Consider the following 14004-nt stretch of genomic DNA (forward strand, 5'->3'; position numbering starts at 1 on the left):
TTCCGGATTGAGCCATGCAGGGAATATAAAACGTCCTGTAACTCCTTTCCCCCTCCCTCCCCCACTTACTCTGCTTGGGGAGAGCATGAGTTTGCATGTGCACCCACGTGTGTATTGAGCACAGGTGCTTGGCAGAAGCTAACCCTCTCACAATGCACCCCCAGTTCTACCTGAAGCATTTCTCCCTCAAGAGGTGTCTCTAATCTGTCCCCAGCTGAGGTGTCCTCTTCACGCTGAAGTGGACAGACTCAGAGCACCCACGTCCAGAGAACTAATGCTTTGGGGTCCCAGGAGGGCAACCTGACTTCTTCCTACTGTGCTGCTCTCTCTCCAGACGGTGCCAACACTGGTTCCCCAGCAGGGAGTGTCTGGTCGGGGTGAGGAGTGAGGGCTGTCCTTGCCTCCCGCACTGTGCAGGCAGCGCTGCTACAAAACAAGACAGCAGCAGCTAGGCGATTGGCTGTTTCTTCTCATTTCCCTGCTAGGAAGAGGAAAGGACCAGTGATATCGTTGAGCTCAAGTGCAAGTAGCAGCCGCCACCTCCAATGCCTTAGAAGGCTGATCTAAAAAGAAAGCTTAGTGCCAGGGAGGAGGGGTGGACTGCCCTGGGCGCTTGTGTGAACCTCGCAGGACCACACAGGGCACTGATTGCCTGGGACACAGCAGGAGCTCAGCCTCCGTGGATCCTCCACTTCACTGCAGAGATCCTGCTGCTCCAGGAGGGGCATCTGGGCTGCCTGATCGCCTCACATTTTATGGATTCCCCCCACCTCGGCTATTATCTCCCCCAAACAGAACATTCCTATCAAGAGAAGTGAGGGAGCTGGTGCCTCCAGGGCTTTCCTGGGCATCCAAGATGAGCTCCTACAGGAAGAAGGGAACGATCTGCACCATAAGTCTGCTCCTGATCGTTCGTAAGACAAAAGAAATGGCAAGAACTGAGGGACGGGGGGAATACAACTCATGTGGTAATTCAGGATATAACAAAAAGTGAAGCTATAAATGAAATGTGAATATAAATGGTAGAATAAGGGTTGAAGATGGAAAAGAATCTGGAAAAAATATATGCATATATAACTGAATCACTTTGCTGTACACCAGAAACTAACACAACATTGTAAATCAACTATATTTCATAAAAAACCATGTGATCTGTTTATGAGACATTGCTCTTCTTTCAGAAAATGAATGTTTGTAGGATTCACACACAAAAAGAGTTTTTCACTCTTTAGCCCTCTCTAGAATGTTATAAAATCAAGTCCTGTTTAGTGCTGGACATAAAGTGAGTTTCTTTAGTAATTCATAATGAATTTAACATCATGTCATAGATGCCTTGTGCTTGACCAACATATTAAACACTGATTTATACTTTAAATATAGATATTTTAATAACAGAGTGTCAGCTCAATTTAATGATGCTTAGGGAATGATGTGTATCATAAAAGTAAAACCATTACACAATTGACATGTTCAGGGATCAACCTATGATTTTTGAATCACTGTCTTCACACTGTGCTGTTAAGATATTCAACAAAATACTTACATTTAGCATCTTATTCTCTTCTGTACTTAATGGTCTCCTAGAGAGAATTTAAAATTATGTATTCCTATGGTTTTAAAATTAAAAGATAGATATGCCTTCTGATGGGAATTTTTTCCCCGTCTTAGCTGCATGGAAGACTGAATTGAAATTAAAGTAAGCTAACCTTAGGATGTACTTGAAAATCTTTTATTAATTTACCTTATAGATTAATTGCTACTCATACTTCTACATTCTTTTACATTGATGAAACATTTACTGAGTACTGTTTATGTATAGATGTCTGACAAAATCCTTACTCTTAAAGGGAGAGATTGGAAAATAAAAGTGAATGAAACTCGGTACTAGGAAAAATAAAAATGTGAAGGGGTTAAAAAGAAGGAGAGTCTACCTACTTCATTCTGCTGGAAAGTTTTCTGGGTCTAATAAAGAAAATGAAATTTAAATGACTCTTTGAATAGATAAATTCTTGATATAAAAATTGGGGAAAAGGAAAAAGGCAGAGGAGATATGTGAAGAAAGTGAAGGCTTTGTTCAGGAACCAGTTTGGATACAACTTTATGTGTCAAGACCTAGAAGAAAAATGTCTAGAAGTGTTAAAAATAGGTAGGGATAAGTTGGGCAGACCTGGCTTCACCCCCATAATTTTACCCAGACCCTTTCTGTTGCCAAAGCACTTTCTCTGCATGCTCTTTACGGAAGAGCAGAAAGTACCAGATGGTACCAAACTATCAAATGGTACATGGCCCTGAGAAACAAAGACATGGGTGGAGAACCATTAGGTAGTAAGCTGCCCTTGAAGTAAGGAAAGAGGAAAGTGTGTCGGGCTATTTTGCAGCTCACCTGTGACGAAGGACATATTAATCACTAAGAGGTGTGGGGACTGAGGATAGGGAGAAAAAGTCTAGTGGCTTCCTTAACGTTACTTGGTAATAAAAATAAAGCTAAGAGTCCACAACCCCTCCCCTTTTTAAAAAAAATGTCAAGAAGAAAGAATTAAACGGTTGCATTACTCACACTCCCTACCTTATTGTTAAAAAGTCTTAGTTTTAGCTTCCTTGCTCTGGCCATTAAAATGCCCAGAGCATGGACAGCATAGTTAAAATGACCTACATATAGGAAATGCTATGCAGAAAGAGGAAGAGACTGAGGATCATGGAACATACCTCTCTGGGGAGTGGGTGAAAGAAGAGAAGGTTGTGAAAATGTGAGATTTCTAGAAGGGTACTGTCAAAGAGAAACAAAGTCAGACGCTAGCCAAGTGCTAAGGACAGGTTTCATTCAGTAACTACTGCAACAGGGAAAAGAACCCAGCATGAACTGAACTCAAATCCTCAAAACAAAAGTGAGAGACCTTTTAAAGGCTGAAGGTGCTAGGAGAAAGGCGTGGAGGGGTGGCCCACGTGAGCAGGCCCCCTGGATTTAAGCGGTGCTTACGGGGAGGAGAAACATTTCTATCTTTATGACAGGAGGCAGTCAGGCAAGGCACTCACTGAAGTGACGCCCTTATCCTCCCTCAGGGACTGGGAGCTAGAGTGAGAGATAGCTCCCTGAGTGCATTTCAAAGAGACTGCTCTAGTCCTGAAGACAAGGGTGGTAGTTTTACATCTCAAAGGGCAGAGAAAAGATTTATAATTGCCAGCTTTCTAAAGTAACTGCTCTAACAGAGGCTTCTGGGCCTAGTCACTTATCACCAGATTCTGGCTGAAACAAATTCTGGCAGCATTGAGATTTCTCAGGAAGGCACTTTAAAGGGGGCTGGGGTCACACTAGGCCATGACCCTGAGCTGATAGGAAAGTGCTAGAGTCTGCAGGGGTTCTCCAGGAGTCACTATGTGCTGAGAATTCTGCAGTCCTCAGTGCAAAGCCATTTAAACACAAGTAGGTTAAAAAGAGTTTTTGCAGCTATGAATTAATAAAGTGGGTTTAATGATAATTTCATTTCAATGACCTGTTTATCAATATAGTCTAAAACCTTAAGATTAATACACTCACACACAGGTCATATTAGGAAATAGTGTATATTGATATCTACATTAATACAGATTTGATTAAGGGCTTACTATAGGCATGGCACTGTTTTGAATTACAGTACATTTTAAAAGTATATTTTTAGAAACCCATTGATTATTAATTTTTCTTTGGGTATTATTTTCATAGTGGCAATAGTAACGGTGATTTTTTTCTTCATAGTTAGAACTTCATAATCAATATGAACTGCTGTAATAACTCTGCATAATGTTTTTTTCTGTTGCTGACATATACGTAAAGTTTTACTGGCATATGTATTAAAATGCTGCACAAGTTTAGGGAAATCTTAAATTATAATCTAGACATAATTGTAGAATAATAGTTTAGAAAAGATCAATTAATGTTCTATTATTTATGCTATCAATGGGAAAAAATTTAAACTTAAAAAGCCATATATACATTTATTATTTTTCTAATGTAGTTTCTCCCAAAATAAACCTTCATAAAAGATACAAGCTAAAGTGACAACACCTTAATAATAGGAAATATGCACTGGATGTCTTTACTTCTCCCTGGGCCTAGCATACTGTCAGGCACTTAGCATACACTCAATGATCACTTATTAATTAATATGATGATTATAAATGGAAACATTTTAATTAAAAAATTACTGGATAAAGAATACCTATAGATTTCTTGGGGAAAAAAGTTGTTTGAAGGCAGAGACTATTTGTTCTCAAACCCATCACTAAATTTATAGAATTGGAATGGAAGTAAGTTGGAAAATTCATTGTCATTCAGTAACTAGAAAAGTTTCCTCCCACCTCAAACAAACATGCGTATTCCTTCCTTGATCCCACACCATTCTTCTCATTAAACTACTAGTGTGCATGCACTGCCATTTCTTTTGGTTTTGTTTTCATTCTTAAATTCACTAGCTCTGCTCCCAGCATTAGGCTGATAATTCTGTGGTGTCAGTTCTTATCTTACAGAAGAGTAACTTGTACAAAGTTGGAGTTGATCAGTGGGAATATCACCACTCTCTTCTCTTCTAATTTCTCTTTTTTCCATCCTTTTCTCTTTTGCTCTATTTTTCTTTGTCTTTAATCTTGTCTTATCAATTGTATCTACTTTTTCCCCCCTTTTATTCTAACTTTATCTTTTCTGATATATTTATACAGGGAATGTCCTTTTTAACACTGGTGTCAGGGAATATGACATATTGTTGTGACATATACATTGTTTGTTGTTATGTTGGGGACCATAAATCTCTGTAACATTTAAACATGATGGAACATGTTTAAATGTACTAAGCACACTCACATGTACTAAGCACATGTACTAAGTGTGTACATGGCACACTTAAGTGTGTACTAAGCACACTCACATGCACCCCTTGACCAGATTATTACAAGTTTAATCATGAGCTCCTTTGTGCAAATTATATGGTCTAAAGAGAACTTTTAAGGTAGACTTTTATTTTCTAAACTTACTGGGAGCTGAGATTTGGGTGTTGCTGAAGTGCTACATCCTCACAGAGACCCTGTATACAGCGTCTACAACAGCCTCCCTCTCCTTCATCCTCTGTTGCTCTCTCTGTCTTATTTTTCTAATCACTGATGGATGTTACATATTTTTTCAGATGTTACTTTTTTTTCAATGCATTTACCCCTCCTTAGAGGACAAGTCTACAAGGGAAGTATTTTAGTTTGTTTTGCTTATTCCTTCAATAAATATTCATTGAGTAAATAAAAGAAGGAATGCTAAAGTATAATGATGCTTCTGAACTGTTCGTTAGAAATCATAGATAGTTTGTTCCTATTTCATTTGTCCCCTTTAAAGGAGAATTGGGAAACTTGGAGATATCTTGTAATACTAATTGCCACTACTTGAGAACATATTATCCTTTTTTGGTTGAGATGGAATTCAATATTTCTTTACCTGCTTTGCGGGTTTCAGTTCCAAAAAAAGAAAAACACGAGTAACTAACCTTTCTGATGTTAACTCTAGGGAAGAACAGAATTGATGAATTTATGGGTGATCTTCTTGAACTCTAGTGGAGTTACGTGGTGCTCTTCCTCCATGCTCTACCTGCCCTTAAAGCACACCCATGAGTGTGGACTCTCTGGCCGTCACACTCTAGATGCAGTTATTGTTGAATACTTTATTTGGCACTTACTTATGCACATCTTTGGGACATCACTTTCATTACAGTTGTAGACTCTTATTTAACATTTTTATTTAACATTTTATGTTGTTGTTTTCCTCAATCACATTTTAAACTCCTTGAGGGCAGTGTCCATTTCTTATTCTTTCTTAGCACAGTCCATATAATAGGCACTTAATGAATGTTTATCTTATCTGATACACCAAGATATACAACATCTATTACCCAAATCATGGATTCAATCTCAATTATGGCTTTGCCTTGAAATGTAGATTAAAGCGCAGATCAGTGTTACTCAGATGCTATTTCCATACATTTAAGCAGTAAGAGAACTCATTAGGAGTTTATAATACCTTCATTACAACTGAAGGATTTTTTTCTTAATTTAAGAGCTCTGTAACAAATGATTTTCAAATAACCAAATCTTCTTGGTATATAATGTGTTACCATTACCATTAAGAGAACCTGAGAGAAATATAAACAAATATAAGAGAACATAAGAAGTATGATATACAAAAGTTGTATGATAAAACACCATTTCTTTTCCTATATAAAGGTAACAAATATTTCTACATTAGTAAGTACATATTAAATGAAATCTCCTATTCAATTACCTCAAACTTCTTCATCAACCAACATAGACATGTGTGTAAATATAGAAATACATGTGTGTATATACACTAAATACATACATACACATAAGTAGAATATATACATATGCATTTGCATATATATACATATACATTCGCAGTATATACACTATAATTTTCAGTAGCCTAGGTGTTGATCTGCCTATTGGAATAAACCAGAATCTAAGAAGGAATTCATTTTTTTATATTTCCTAGCTTAAAGAAATTCAGGAATTGGAGTGATTTCCTCAGAATATTAAAACATTTCTCAGAAAAAATCATAGTAATGGTAGTGATAAGTCATAGTAAACCTTCAGACTTACATCATCTATATGTAGTTTTGATCTTGGGAATAAAACTAATTAGTTCAACACTATAACAAACTAAAGTATAAAAAAAAAGACAGAAGGAAGATTTTAATATCTTAGAAACCAAGACTTATCATACAGGTTTCTGTGAAGGTCTTGGTTTCAAAATGACTTTAGGAAGTTAAAGTTTTGTGTCAGTTAAAGGGAAACAAATTCCATAACCAATCTTAATGTATCCCACAGAATAAGAATCACCCTCCTGGGTACTCTGCCTCTTGGGGCTAGATAAACTTGAATTGTTCAGTATATGAAACTATGACCAACAAATATTGTTGGGACTTCCCTGGTGGCACAGTGGTTAAGAATCTGTCTGCCAGTGCAAGGGACACGGGTTCGAGCCCTGGTCCGGGAAGATCCCACATGCCACGGAGCAACTAAGCCTGTGAGCCACAACTGCTGAGCCTGCGTGTCACAACTACTGAAGCCCGTGCGCCTAGAGCCTGCGCTCTGCAACAAGAGAAGCCACCACAATGAGAAGCCCGCACACTGCAACAAAGAGTAGCCCCCGCTCGCTGCAACTAGAGAAAGCCTGCGCGCAGCAGTGAAGACCCAATGCAGCCAAAAATAAGTAAATAAAAACAACAACAAAAAAAACCAAATATTGTTGACTAACTCTGATCATAAGAGGAGGATGACAAGGACATGAGTCTTTAAGGGAAAGTTTTATTCACGTAACTACAAATGAATAGACAAGTATACCATGCTGTAGAACTAAAAAAAAAAAAGAATCTAGACCCTGAAGCACACCTGAATGGAATGTATTGATGATTTTAGTTAATTTAATATTTATAATTTTTGTCAAACACTATGCTAATTGTCACTATAATCAGCAAAATTTTATTTTAAGTGTTGCTTAGGAAGCTTTAAAGTTTGCTCAAGAAGAGTTTAATTTGATTTCCAAGTTTTTTATTTGTCAGCCTTTTTTTTTTAAGTCAACAAGTTCATATAACTAAATTTACACACAAGTTCCTTTTCTGCCTGTGAAATATTTTATAAATACAAAATACATTGCAACTATATTTTAAGGAATAAAACGCTAAAAATAAATTTACTCATAAATTTTCTTAGCCTTATATTTCACTCCAGAAACCCAAACTGCAAACAGAATTGGGCTAACAACTATACCACAGGCAGATGTATATTACTTGTATCAAATATCTGTAAAGATTTATCAGGATAGAAATTTATTTTTTAATTTCCCTACTTCAAATTTTAAAGGCTACTACTTTATTACTTTATATATCTAATTGTTGAGTGTTTAGTAGTTTTGGGGTTCCCATTGACATGTCTGGGTTTTCTCTATCTATCTATCTGTGTATCTATCTATCAGAGTATTTTTATATCCAGAAAGAACACAATTTACCCTAATAAAAATTGCAAGATATACGTCTGCAGAAAATTTATGTATAATATTGTAGGCATTCCATAACTGTTCTTGTCTTCAAACATCAAAAGAGAATTTTACTCTTTTACAAGGGGTTCTGGCATAATTGTCTTTCATCAGATATCTTTTAAAAATCCTACGGGTGAAACAGGAATAAAGACACAGACTTACTAGAGAATGGACTTGAGGCTATGGGGAGGGGGAAGGGTAAACGGTGACAAAGTGATAAAGAGGCATGGACATATATACACTACCAAACGTAAGGTAGATAGCTAGTGGGAAGCAGCCGCATAGCACAGGGAGATCAGCTTGGTGCTTTGTGACCGCCTGGAGGGGTGGGATAGGGAGGGTGGGAGGGAGGGAGACGCAAGCGGGAAGAGATATGGGAACATATGTATATGTATAACTGATTCATTTTGTTGTGAAGCTGAAACTAATATACCATTGTAAAGCAATTATACTCCAATAAAGATGTTTAAAAAGAAAAAAAAAAAAAAGAAGTGCTTACAAGAAACAGAAAAAAAAAAAATCCTTAATAATTTCATTAGAATAAATGACTAGAAGTGAATTACTGGAAGAGACAGTATAAACATTCAGATGTATTTTTTTAGAAATTATTACAAATTTAAAATTCTACTAAAGGAGTGTAAAACTCCACATCATTCTATAGTATTTCTAATATTCAAAAATCTAACTCTTGATGTCTACATACTATATGTCTCTTAAATGAATGAATTCCAATGGTAAGTTGTATTTTCCAGAAAGGTCTCATGGATGATCTATTCCTTGACTTCTTCCATATTTGATAATATTTGTTCTCTTTATACTCAACAAAGGTCTGACTGCATAAAAAATTCTTGAGTTATATCATATTTAGTTTTATTCAGGACCCAGAGACATTGCTTTATTGTTTGTAATTGAACATTACATTAATCCTTTTACCATATTTTTACTATTTGCATCATCTTGGCTGAATTTCATTATTAATTTTTGTTTTTGATTTGTTTTTTAGTTTCTCAAGAAGGAGCTGTGCATGTAATATACACTGAGTTCCTTCATGTGTAAAGATGTGTCTGTTACACTTTGAATTCATAAAACAGATTACCTAGGTTTAACATCCTTGAGTCATAGTTTATTTCCAAGTTTTGGAGACTCTTCTACTATGTCTGGACAGTTAATAATGCTGTAGAGAAGTCTGAGGCAGTTCAACTTTCTCCTTTTGTAGGTGACTTTTTTTTTTTCCTGCCTGGATGCTTACAGAATTTTATCTTTAAAGTCCAATTACTTAAACATTTTGACATTAATTTTATTTAAATAGAATGTATACTTTAGATTTGAATGTGTAGATTCAAGTCTTCATTTTGAGGATTTTTTCTTTGATTATATCTGTTAATACATTTTTGGGTCCATTTGATCCCTGTGTAAAATCATATTTATCTTTAGTGGGAAAATAAAACTTTCCAGGATTCGTTGGTGCTCCTATAAAAGCTCTAGTCTCTTAATACTCTCCACATACCATAAGAATTAAATCTGTAGCCTTTCCTCTGGTTAATTTTTCTGATCCCTGAAGGCCAAGTGGTTAGAGCCCTGATTAGATCCCTAGGCTAAGCCCCAAGCTGAGGGAGAGACTAGAGCATCATCTCTCTAGAATGAACAAGGATCAGAGCAAAATCATTTTTCCTTCTCCCTCAACTTTAGAGTGTCCTGTTACTTCCATGAAACATTTGACTTTCTTTTGATCACATCACCCCATGGATAAGGCCTGGGGACAAAAGGCCAATATACTTATTATTTATTGTAAAGTCATTGATAAGAAATCTATTTCTGATCCAAAACACCTCATGTGTGCATTCAGGATAAAATTAATACAAATGAATACTAAAAACAGATTTTCTTTTGGACTCCATGTATTGATATGAAAGGACTGTTATTAAGTATGCCCCTGCCCTCAGAATTGAGAAGTGGACAAGGACTAAAAAACTTCCAGCTTTTCCTTTCCTTTCTGTGTAACTAGACAAGTAGATAAGGCTTAGACCCGTGCCCAAACTGGTTATCATTAAGGGTCTGCTGAGCAGTTACCCAGGTGGCCACACGTAGACCTGTGTCTGCTATGAACCCACTGAAGCCGAGAAAGAGCACCTGAGAGCTGCAAGATTGAACACATCATCTCTACACAGCAAGTGCAGGCAAGGATGCTACACTCTCACCCAGCAGATAGATCATGCTCCCCTCCACTGGGAAGCCAGGAAAAGTACTGATAAGGGCAGAAGGTCTCTATATAAATTATTCTTTACATAATGAACAAGAATGCAGAGAACATCACAAAAACAGCACCTCTTACATTATATAATAAGGGTACCAGTCATATTGTATTAGGGTCCCACCCTTCTGACCTCATTTAACCTTAATTATTTCTTTAAAGGCCCTATCTCCATTCTAAAGCACAGCCACATCCCAAAATACTGGGGATTAGAGCTTTAACACATGAATTTTGGAAAAACACAATTGAGTTCATAATAACTGTGATTAAAGAGTTGGATTTAGTTCCAAATGTCATGGGAGGCCATGGTAGGATTTCATATGGAGTGGATAGGGTGAATGACTTATATGTGATTTGTTCATCCTCCATTCTGAGTTGGAGTTTGTGGGTATTACTTTATGTCCATTTTTCTGATATGTGAGGTCTGGGCATAGGACAGGGAATGTGCAAACCTTTGTTGGAGGAACCAAAGTTCTAGCCTCTCTTTTGAGCTTGTGTTTAAAAGAATCTACCAGAGTGCTCTCCAGCAAGGCTGAAATATATATTTAGTCCCATGGTGTGGGAATTCTGCAATTCAGCTGAGAAGGCTGAAGCTCTAATTGTTCAGTCTACCTCATCAGATGGTCTCTTCCTAGAAGTTAATGCTACTTCTCTATCCAGCAGAGGGAAAAGTAAGAAGGATTTGTGTGGAGTGGAGGGTGAAGGACAAGTGACCTTGGTACTCAAGTACTCAGTGTACTTCTTCACCTCCACCCCCAGCACTCTGCTCCCTTAGAGAGTGTTGTAGCTTCTGTGCTCCCTATTTATTACTTAGAATAATTATCTAGACAGAGTTGTGATGATTTCCACTTTTCTTTCAGTCTGAAGAGACAATATAGATGGGGGCTGTCTCTTGGAACTTTCTCGCTGCAACTGAAATCCCACTGTGATGGCTTCCTTCATGACTTTCCCTGGATACAGTCTCCATCCCTCTCTGTATCTGTGCATGCTAGTGAGCAGTATCATGATCTTCTAACCACACTTTCTGTCCCCTGTATACTTCCTGGGGGCAGATTGAATCAGTGTACAACATGCTAAGAATTTTCACCTGATTTCTTTTGGACCACCACTTTTTAAATTTTATGACAAAATGCTGTAAATTCATCTCTTCTTGGTCGATTGCTTCTGGTGAAAAAAATTGCTCATGCATGTATTTTATTATTATTAATTTTGGTTGGAGGCAAAGTCAGTGATCTGGGTGAAATCTGCCCTACAGTTTCTCTAAGGATATTTTATTCTTTTTTTTTTGTGGTACACGGGCCTCTCACTATTGTGGCCTCTCCCGTTGCAGAGCACAGGCTCCGGACGCGCAGGCTCAGCGGCCATGGCTCACGGGCCCAGCAGCTCCGTGGCATGTGGGATCTTCCCGGACCAGGGCACGAACCCGCGTCCCCTGCATCGGCAGGTGGACTCTCAACCACTGCACCAGCAGGGAAGCCCGGATATTTTATTCTTATATTCTGCGTATTCTTGTGGTTGCTTCACATTTGATTTTGTATTTAGTGATTCAGTTACATGGCAGCCCCTTCCTCTCTTTTAGATTGACTTCACTCATTATTTTTTAATTAAACAATGTTTCTGCCACTGGATTTGTGTTTCTAATCAAGAAAAAGCAGAGCAATTAGTTGCTTGAAATTACAAACTAAACCACACAGTTCTCAGCAGACACTGATTCTGTCCTGACTCTTTTACATTCTAAATGAAGAAGAGAACTCATAAAAGACTCTGCTGTGAACCAAACAGGCAGAGATAACACAGTCTCAGACATACTAAAGCTAATTACCTACAGTAAAGTGATTTGAAGAAGAGCCAATAAGAGACTGAGGAGTAAGCATATTAAAGCCACTATAATAGAAGACATGAAATGAGACAAAAGAAATGAAAGATGGAAATGTAACACATGGAAGGAAATTCATATGGGAGATTAAGAAAATTACATTGCTATTGTGTTTATTCTAGGTAAGTGAATGACCTTCACTGGCAATTATTTTGAATCCAGTATTTGTAAGAGAAACAGACTTGTCAGTGGTTGATGGCATACAGGCTAACTCCTTTCTGTCCTCCCAGCCCTGACTTCATTCCTTATTCCTTCCCCTCATGGTGTAGATAATTAGATATATGGCAGAGAATTATAGGCATATGAAAACTCAAAGAACACGGATGCTGTGAGCTATGCTTATCTAGCTGAAGGCAGAATTTTTTCCAATGTCATCCTCTTTGTCAGTTACAAAACTGCTGGGTTTATACATTAATAATTCTTCAGTTGATGAAAGGACGTCGCTGTCAGAACACAACTTTCATTGAACTGTTGGTCCCAGAAGGTCTGGCTCTCAGTTGGCTGGATGTCTATTTTGGTGGAAAGTCATTTTTTCAATAACTCATTATCATATACTAAAAAATGTGAAAAATTTGCTTTATTATTCCTGTGACAAGGCTGAAGTGGACCACACATGTGACTGGAGAAATGAAACATAAGTCAGGCAGCATTTTGGACCTGTGTACTTTCTCGCTGGATAAGAAGACTGTGCTAGAATCCACAAATTTTTTTTTTTTTTTTTTTTGCGGTACGCGGGCCTCTCACTGTTGTGGCCTCTCCCGTTGCGGAGCACAGGCTCCGGACGCACAGGCTCAGCGGCCATGGCTCACGGGCCCAGCCGCTCCGCGGCACGTGGGATCTTCCCGGACTGGGGCACGAACCCGTGTCCCCTGCATCAATAGGCGGATTCTCAACCACTGCGCCACCAGGGAAGCCCAGAATCCACGAAATTTTAATGAATATTTACTTGACTAATAAAGGGGTATGAACAGGGATAAACTCTAATAACCTTTTTTTTTTTTAATTGCTAAAGGCAAGAAAACAAGAGGGAGAGACTAGGAAGTTAGACTAATCAGATAACGTAGCATTTTATAGAGATTAAATTCTTGTTGCATAGTTTTTGATATGTCACGCCTTAATCTGATTCAGTCATCTTAGCGAAATTACACATTTTAAAAGATGTATGTGTCCTGGCATATTTCATATTTTAAGGACTATCAGAGGAGCACAGAAATGTTTTCCCATCTTCTCGGATTAAAATAGCAAAAGTGCACCATCAGATAGGGTTCACTTTACAAGAACAAAATCTACTCCAGCTGATTAACCAGAATAGGATTTATTACAGGCTTAGAGAATGATTAGGCGAGCTGATAAAATAGACTTCAGGCTAAGCATCCAGAAACTGTTTCTCAGGTCACACCACAGACCTGGGCAGTCAAGGTGGCTGCTGCTCCTGTGACAACCAGGGTGCTGCCTGGTGAGGAGATATCTGATGCTCTGCTGCCTGCTCCAGGGCAGTGTTAACCCCGCCATGATCCACGCCGGGAAAATGGCACTTGATGCTCTGCTTCTCTTCTCACTTAGCTCCTGTCTGAATTCTAGTTTTCTAGCAATGCTTCTGACTGGTGAACCTAAATCACATTCAGAACTGCACATCTAAGGGAGCCTGGGAAATTCAATGCTTAGACTGCCAGTCTAGGCAGTACAAAGGACACACTAAAGAAGTTGGGTTATCTGCTGAATGCGTTGATTTAGTATCTGTAATTTTATAATATGGGTGTTGCACAAAGATTCCTTGAATTTCTTGGCACTCTACAGGTTTCAAAGTGC

This window comes from Aethalodelphis obliquidens, unplaced genomic scaffold (assembly GCF_003676395.1).
Source record: "Aethalodelphis obliquidens isolate GAN/ISIS:26980383/991018 unplaced genomic scaffold, ASM367639v1 scaffold4, whole genome shotgun sequence".
In the NCBI taxonomy this organism is placed as follows: domain Eukaryota; kingdom Metazoa; phylum Chordata; class Mammalia; order Artiodactyla; family Delphinidae; genus Aethalodelphis; species Aethalodelphis obliquidens.